We start from the raw sequence: 6,000 nt of genomic DNA, 5'->3' as shown, positions 1-6,000 counted from the left end.
TTTGGAGCGCTAAGAGCATAGTAGTGGAAAAAGGAATATATTCAAATATAAACTACACAGAAGCATTCTGTGAAACTTCTTTCTGATCTGAGCATTCAGCTAACAGAGTTAAACCAGACTTTTGATTGAGCAGTTTTGAAACACTCTGTCTGTAGAAAATGCAACTGGACATTCGTAGCACTAAGTGGGTAATAGTGGAAAAAAAATATGTTCAAATATAAACTACACAGAACCATTGTATGAAACTTCTTTCTGTTCTGTGCATTCAACTAACAGAGTTGAACCTTACTTTTGATTGAGCCGTTTTGAAACACTCTTTCTGTAGAAACTGCAATTGGACATTCTGAGCGCTAAGAGGCCTATATTGGGAAAAATAATATCTTCAAATAAAAACTACACAGAAGCATTGTGTGAAACTTATTTCTGATATGTTCATTAAGCTAACAGAGTTAAACCATACTTTTGATTGCGCAGTTCTGAACACTCTTTCTGTAGAAAATGCAAGTGGACATTCGGAGCGCTAAGAGGGTAATAGTGGAAAAAAGAATATCTTCAAATAAAAACTACACAGATGCATTCTGTGAAACTTATTTCTGATCTGTAAATTCAGTTAACAGAGATAAAACATATTTTTGATTGAGCAGTTATGAAACACTCTTTTTGTAGAAAATGCAAGTGGAGATTCGGAGCGCTAAGATGGTAATAGTGGAAAAAGGAATGTCTTCAAATATAAACTACACAGAATCATTCGGTGAAACTTCTTTCTGATCTGTGCATTCAGCTAACAGAGTTAAACCATACTTTTGATTGAGCAGATCTGAACACTCTTTCTGTAGAAAATGCAACTGGACATTTGGAGCGCTAAGAGCGTAGTAGTGGAAAAAGGAATATATTCAAATATAAACTACACAGAAGCATTCTGTGAAACTTCTTTCTGATCTGAGCATTCAGCTAACAGAGTTAAACCATACTTTTGATTGAGCAGTTTTGAAACACTCTGTCTGTAGAAAATGCAACTGGACATTCGTAGCGCTAAGTGGGTAATAGTGGAAAAAAGAATAGGTTCAAATATAAACTACACAGAAGCATTGTATGAAACTTCTTTCTGTTCTGTGCATTCAACTAACAGAGTTGAACCTTACTTTTGATTGAGCCGTTCTGAAACACTCTTTCTGTAGAAACTGCAATTGGACATTCTGAGCGCTAAGAGGCCTATATTGGGAAAAGAATGTCTACAAATAAAAACTACACAGAGGAATTGTGTGAAACTTCTTTCTGTTCTGTTTGTTCAACTAAAAGAGTTGAACCTTAGTTTTGATTGAGCCGTTCTGAAACACTCTTTATGTAGAAAATGCAAGTGGAGATTCGGAGCGCTAAGAGGGTAATAGTGGAAAAAGGAATGTCTCCAAATATAAACTACACAGAATCATTCTGTGAAACTTCTTTCTGATCTGTGCATTCAGCTAACAGAGTTAAACCATACTTTTGATTGAGCAGATCTGAACACTCTTTCTGTAGAAAATGCAACTGGACATTTGGAGCGCTAAGAGAGTAGTAGTGGAAAAAGGAATATATTCAAATATAAACTACACAGAAGCATTCTGTGAAACTTCTTTCTGATCTGAGCATTCAGCTAACAGAGTTAAACCATACTTTTGATTGAGCAGTTTTGAAACACTCTGTCTGTAGAAAATGCAACTGGACATTCGTAGCGCTAAGTGGGTAATAGTGGAAAAAAAATATGTTCAAATATAAACTACACAGAAGCATTGTATGAAACTTCTTTCTGTTTTGTGCATTCAACTAACAGAGTTGAACCTTACTTTTGATTGAGCCGTTCTGAAACACTCTTTCTGTAGAAACTGCAATTGGACATTCTGAGCGCTAAGAGGCCTATATTGGGAAAAATAATATCTTCAAATAAAAACTACACAGAAGCATTGTGTGAAACTTATTTCTGATATGTTCATTAAGCTAACAGAGTTAAACCATACTTTTGATTGCGCAGTTCTGAACACTCTTTCTGTAGAAAATGCAAGTGGACATTCGGAGCGCTAAGAGGGTAATAGTGGAAAAAGGAATATATTCAAATATAAACTACACAGTAGCATTCTGTGAAAATTCTTTCTGTTCTGTGCATTCAACTAACAGAGTTGAACCTTACTTTTGATTGAGCCGTTCTGAAACACTCTTTCTGTAGAAACTGCAATTGGACATGCTAAGCGCTAAGAGGCCTACATTGGGAAAAAGAATATCTTCAAATAAAAACTACACAGATGCATTCTGTGAAACTTATTTCTGATCTGTAAATTCAGTTAACAGAGATAAAACATATTTTTGATTGAGCAGTTATGAAACACTCTTTTTGTAGAAAATGCAAGTGGAGATTCGGAGCGCTAAGAGGGTAATAGTGGAAAAAGGAATGTCTTCAAATATAAACTACACAGAATCATTCGGTGAAACTTCTTTCTGATCTGTGCATTCAGCTAACAGAGTTAAACCATACTTTTGATTGAGCAGATCTGATCACTCTTTCTTTAGAAAATGCAACTGGACATTTGGAGCGCTAAGAGCGTAGTAGTGGAAAAAGGAATATATTCAAATATAAACTACACAGAAGCATTCTGTGAAACTTCTTTCTGATCTGAGCATTCAGCTAACAGAGTTAAACCATACTTTTGATTGAGCAGTTTTGAAACACTCTGTCTGTAGAAAATGCAACTGGACATTCGTAGCGCTAAGTGGGTAATACTGGAAAAAAGAATAGGTTCAAATATAAACTACACAGAAGCATTGTATGAAACTTCTTTCTGTTCTGTGCATTCAACTAACAGAGTTGAACCTTACTTTTGATTGAGCCGTTCTGAAACACTCTTTCTGTAGAAACTGCAATTGGACATTCTGAGCGCTAAGAGGCCTATATTGGGAAAAAGAATGTCTACAGATAAAAACTACACAGAAGAATTGTGTGAAACTTCTTTCTGTTCTGTTTGTTCAACTGAAAGAGTTGAACCTTAGTTTTGATTGAGCCGTTCTGAAACACTCTTTCTGTAGAAAATGCAAGTGGAGTTTCGGAGCGCTAAGAGGGTAATAGTGGAGAAAGGAATGTCTCCAAATATAAACTACACAGAATCATTCTGTGAAACTTCTTTCTGATCTGTGCATTCAGCTAACAGAGTTAAACCATACTTTTGATTGAGCAGATCTGAACACTCTTTCTGTAGAAAATGCAACTGGACATTTGGAGCGCTAAGAGAGTAGTAGTGGAAAAAGGAATATATTCAAATATAAACTACACAGAAGCATTCTGTGAAACTTCTTTCTGATCTGAGCATTCAGCTAACAGAGTTAAACCATACTTTTGATTGAGCAGTTTTGAAACACTCTGTCTGTAGAAAATGCAACTGGACATTCGTAGCGCTAAGTGGGTAATAGTGGAAAAAAGAATATGTTCAAATATAAACTACACAGAAGCATTGTATGAAACTTCTTTCTGTTCTGTGCATTCAACTAACAGAGTTGAACCTTACTTTTGATTGAGCCTTTCTGAAACACTCTTTCTGTAGAAACTGCAATTGGACATTCTGAGCGCTAAGAGGACTATATTGGGAAAAATAATATCTTCAAATAAAAACTTCACAGAAGCATTGTGTGAAACTTATTTCTGATATGTTCATTAAGCTAACAGAGTTAAACCCTACTTTTGATTGCGCAGTTCTGAACACTCTTTCTGTAGAAAATGCAAGTGGACATTCGGAGCGCTAAGAGGGTAATAGTGGAAAAAGGAATATATTCAAATATAAACTACACAGTAGCATTCTGTGAAAATTCTTTCTGTTCTGTGCGTTCAACTAACAGAGTTGAACCTTACTTTTGATTGTGCCGTTCTGAAACACTCTTTCTGTAGAAACTGCAATTGGACATGCTAAGCGCTAAGAGGCCTACATTGGGAAAAACAATATCTTCAAATAAAAACTACACAGATGCATTCTGTGAAACTTATTTCTGATCTGTAAATTCAGTTAACAGAGATAAAATATATTTTTGATTGAGCAGTTATGAAACACTCTTTTTGTAGAAAATGCAAGTGGAGATTCGGAGCGCTAAGAGGGTAATAGTGGAAAAAGGAGTGTCTTCAAATATAAACTACACAGAATCATTCGGTGAAACTTCTTTCTGATCTGTGCATTCAGCTAACAGAGTTAAACCATACTTTTGATTGAGCAGATCTGAACACTCTTTCTGTAGAAAATGCAACTGGACATTTGGAGCGCTAAGAGCGTAGTAGTGGAAAAAGGAATATATTCAAATATAAACTACACAGAAGCATTCTGTGAAACTTCTTTCTGATCTGAGCATTCAGCTAACAGAGTTAAACCATACTTTTGATTGAGCAGTTTTGAAACACTCTGTCTGTAGAAAACGCAACTGGACATTCGTAGCGCTAAGTGGGTAATAGTGGAAAAAAAATATGTTCAAATTAAACTACACAGAACCATTGTATGAAACTTCTTTCTGTTCTGTGCATTCAACTAACAGAGTTGAACCTTACTTTTGATTGAGCCGTTCTGAAACACTCTTTCTGTAGAAACTGCAATTGGACATTCTGAGCGCTAAGAGGCCTATATTGGGAAAAAGAATGTCTACAAATAAAAACTACACAGAAGAATTGTGTGAAACTTCTTTCTGTTCTGTTTGTTCAACTGAAAGAGTTGAACCTTAGTTTTGATTGAGCCGTTCTGAAACACTCTTTCTGTAGAAAATGCAAGTGGAGATTCGGAGCGCTAAGAGGGTAATAGTGGAAAAAGGAATGTCTCCAAATATAAACTACACAGAATCATTCTGTGAAACTTCTTTCTGATCTGTGCATTCAGCTAACAGAGTTAAAACATACTTTTGATTGAGCAGATCTGAACACTCTTTCTGTAGAAAATGCAACTGGACATTTGGAGCGCTAAGAGAGTAGTAGTGGAAAAAGGAATATATTCAAATATAAACTACACAGAAGCATTCTTTGAAACTTCTTTCTGATCTGAGCATTCAGCTAACAGAGTTAAACCATACTTTTGATTGAGCAGTTTTGAAACACTCTGTCTGTAGAAAATGCAACTGGACATTCGTAGCGCTAAGTGGGTAATAGTGGAAAAAAGAATATGTTCAAATATAAACTACACAGAAGCATTGTATGAAACTTCTTTCTGTTCTGTGCATTCAACTAACAGAGTTGAACCTTACTTTTGATTGAGCCTTTCTGAAACACTCTTTCTGTAGAAACTGCAATTGGACATTCTGAGCGCTAAGAGGCCTATATTGGGAAAAATAATATCTTCAAATAAAAACTTCACAGAAGCATTGTGTGAAACTTATTTCTGATATGTTCATTAAGCTAACAGAGTTAAACCATACTTTTGATTGCGCAGTTCTGAACACTCTTTCTGTAGAAAATGCAAGTGGACATTCGGAGCGCTAAGAGGGTAATAGTGGAAAAAGGAATATATTCAAATATAAACTACACAGTAGCATTCTGTGAAAATTCTTTCTGTTCTGTGCATTCAACTAACAGAGTTCAACCTTACTTTTGATTGAGCCGTTCTGAAACACTCTTTCTGTAGAAACTGCAATTGGACATGCTAAGCGCTAAGAGGCCTACATTGGGAAAAAGTATATCTTCAAATAAAAACTACACAGATGCATTCTGTGAAACTTATTTCTGATCTGTAAATTCAGTTAACAGAGATAAAACATATTTTTGATTGAGCAGTTATGAAACACTCTTTTTGTAGAAAATGCAAGTGGAGATTCGGAGCGCTAAGAGGGTAATAGTGGAAAAAGGAATGTCTTCAAATATAAACTACACAGAATCATTCGGTGAAACTTCTTTCTGATCTGTGCATTCAGCTAACAGAGTTAAACCATACTTTTGATTGAGCAGTTTTGAAACACTCTGTCTGTAGAAAATGCAACTGGACATTCGTAGCGCTAAGTGGGTAATAGTGGAAA

Source organism: Symphalangus syndactylus, chromosome 12 (assembly GCF_028878055.3).
Source record: "Symphalangus syndactylus isolate Jambi chromosome 12, NHGRI_mSymSyn1-v2.1_pri, whole genome shotgun sequence".
NCBI lineage: Eukaryota > Metazoa > Chordata > Mammalia > Primates > Hylobatidae > Symphalangus > Symphalangus syndactylus.
Note: the sequence above shows the minus strand (reverse complement) of the source record.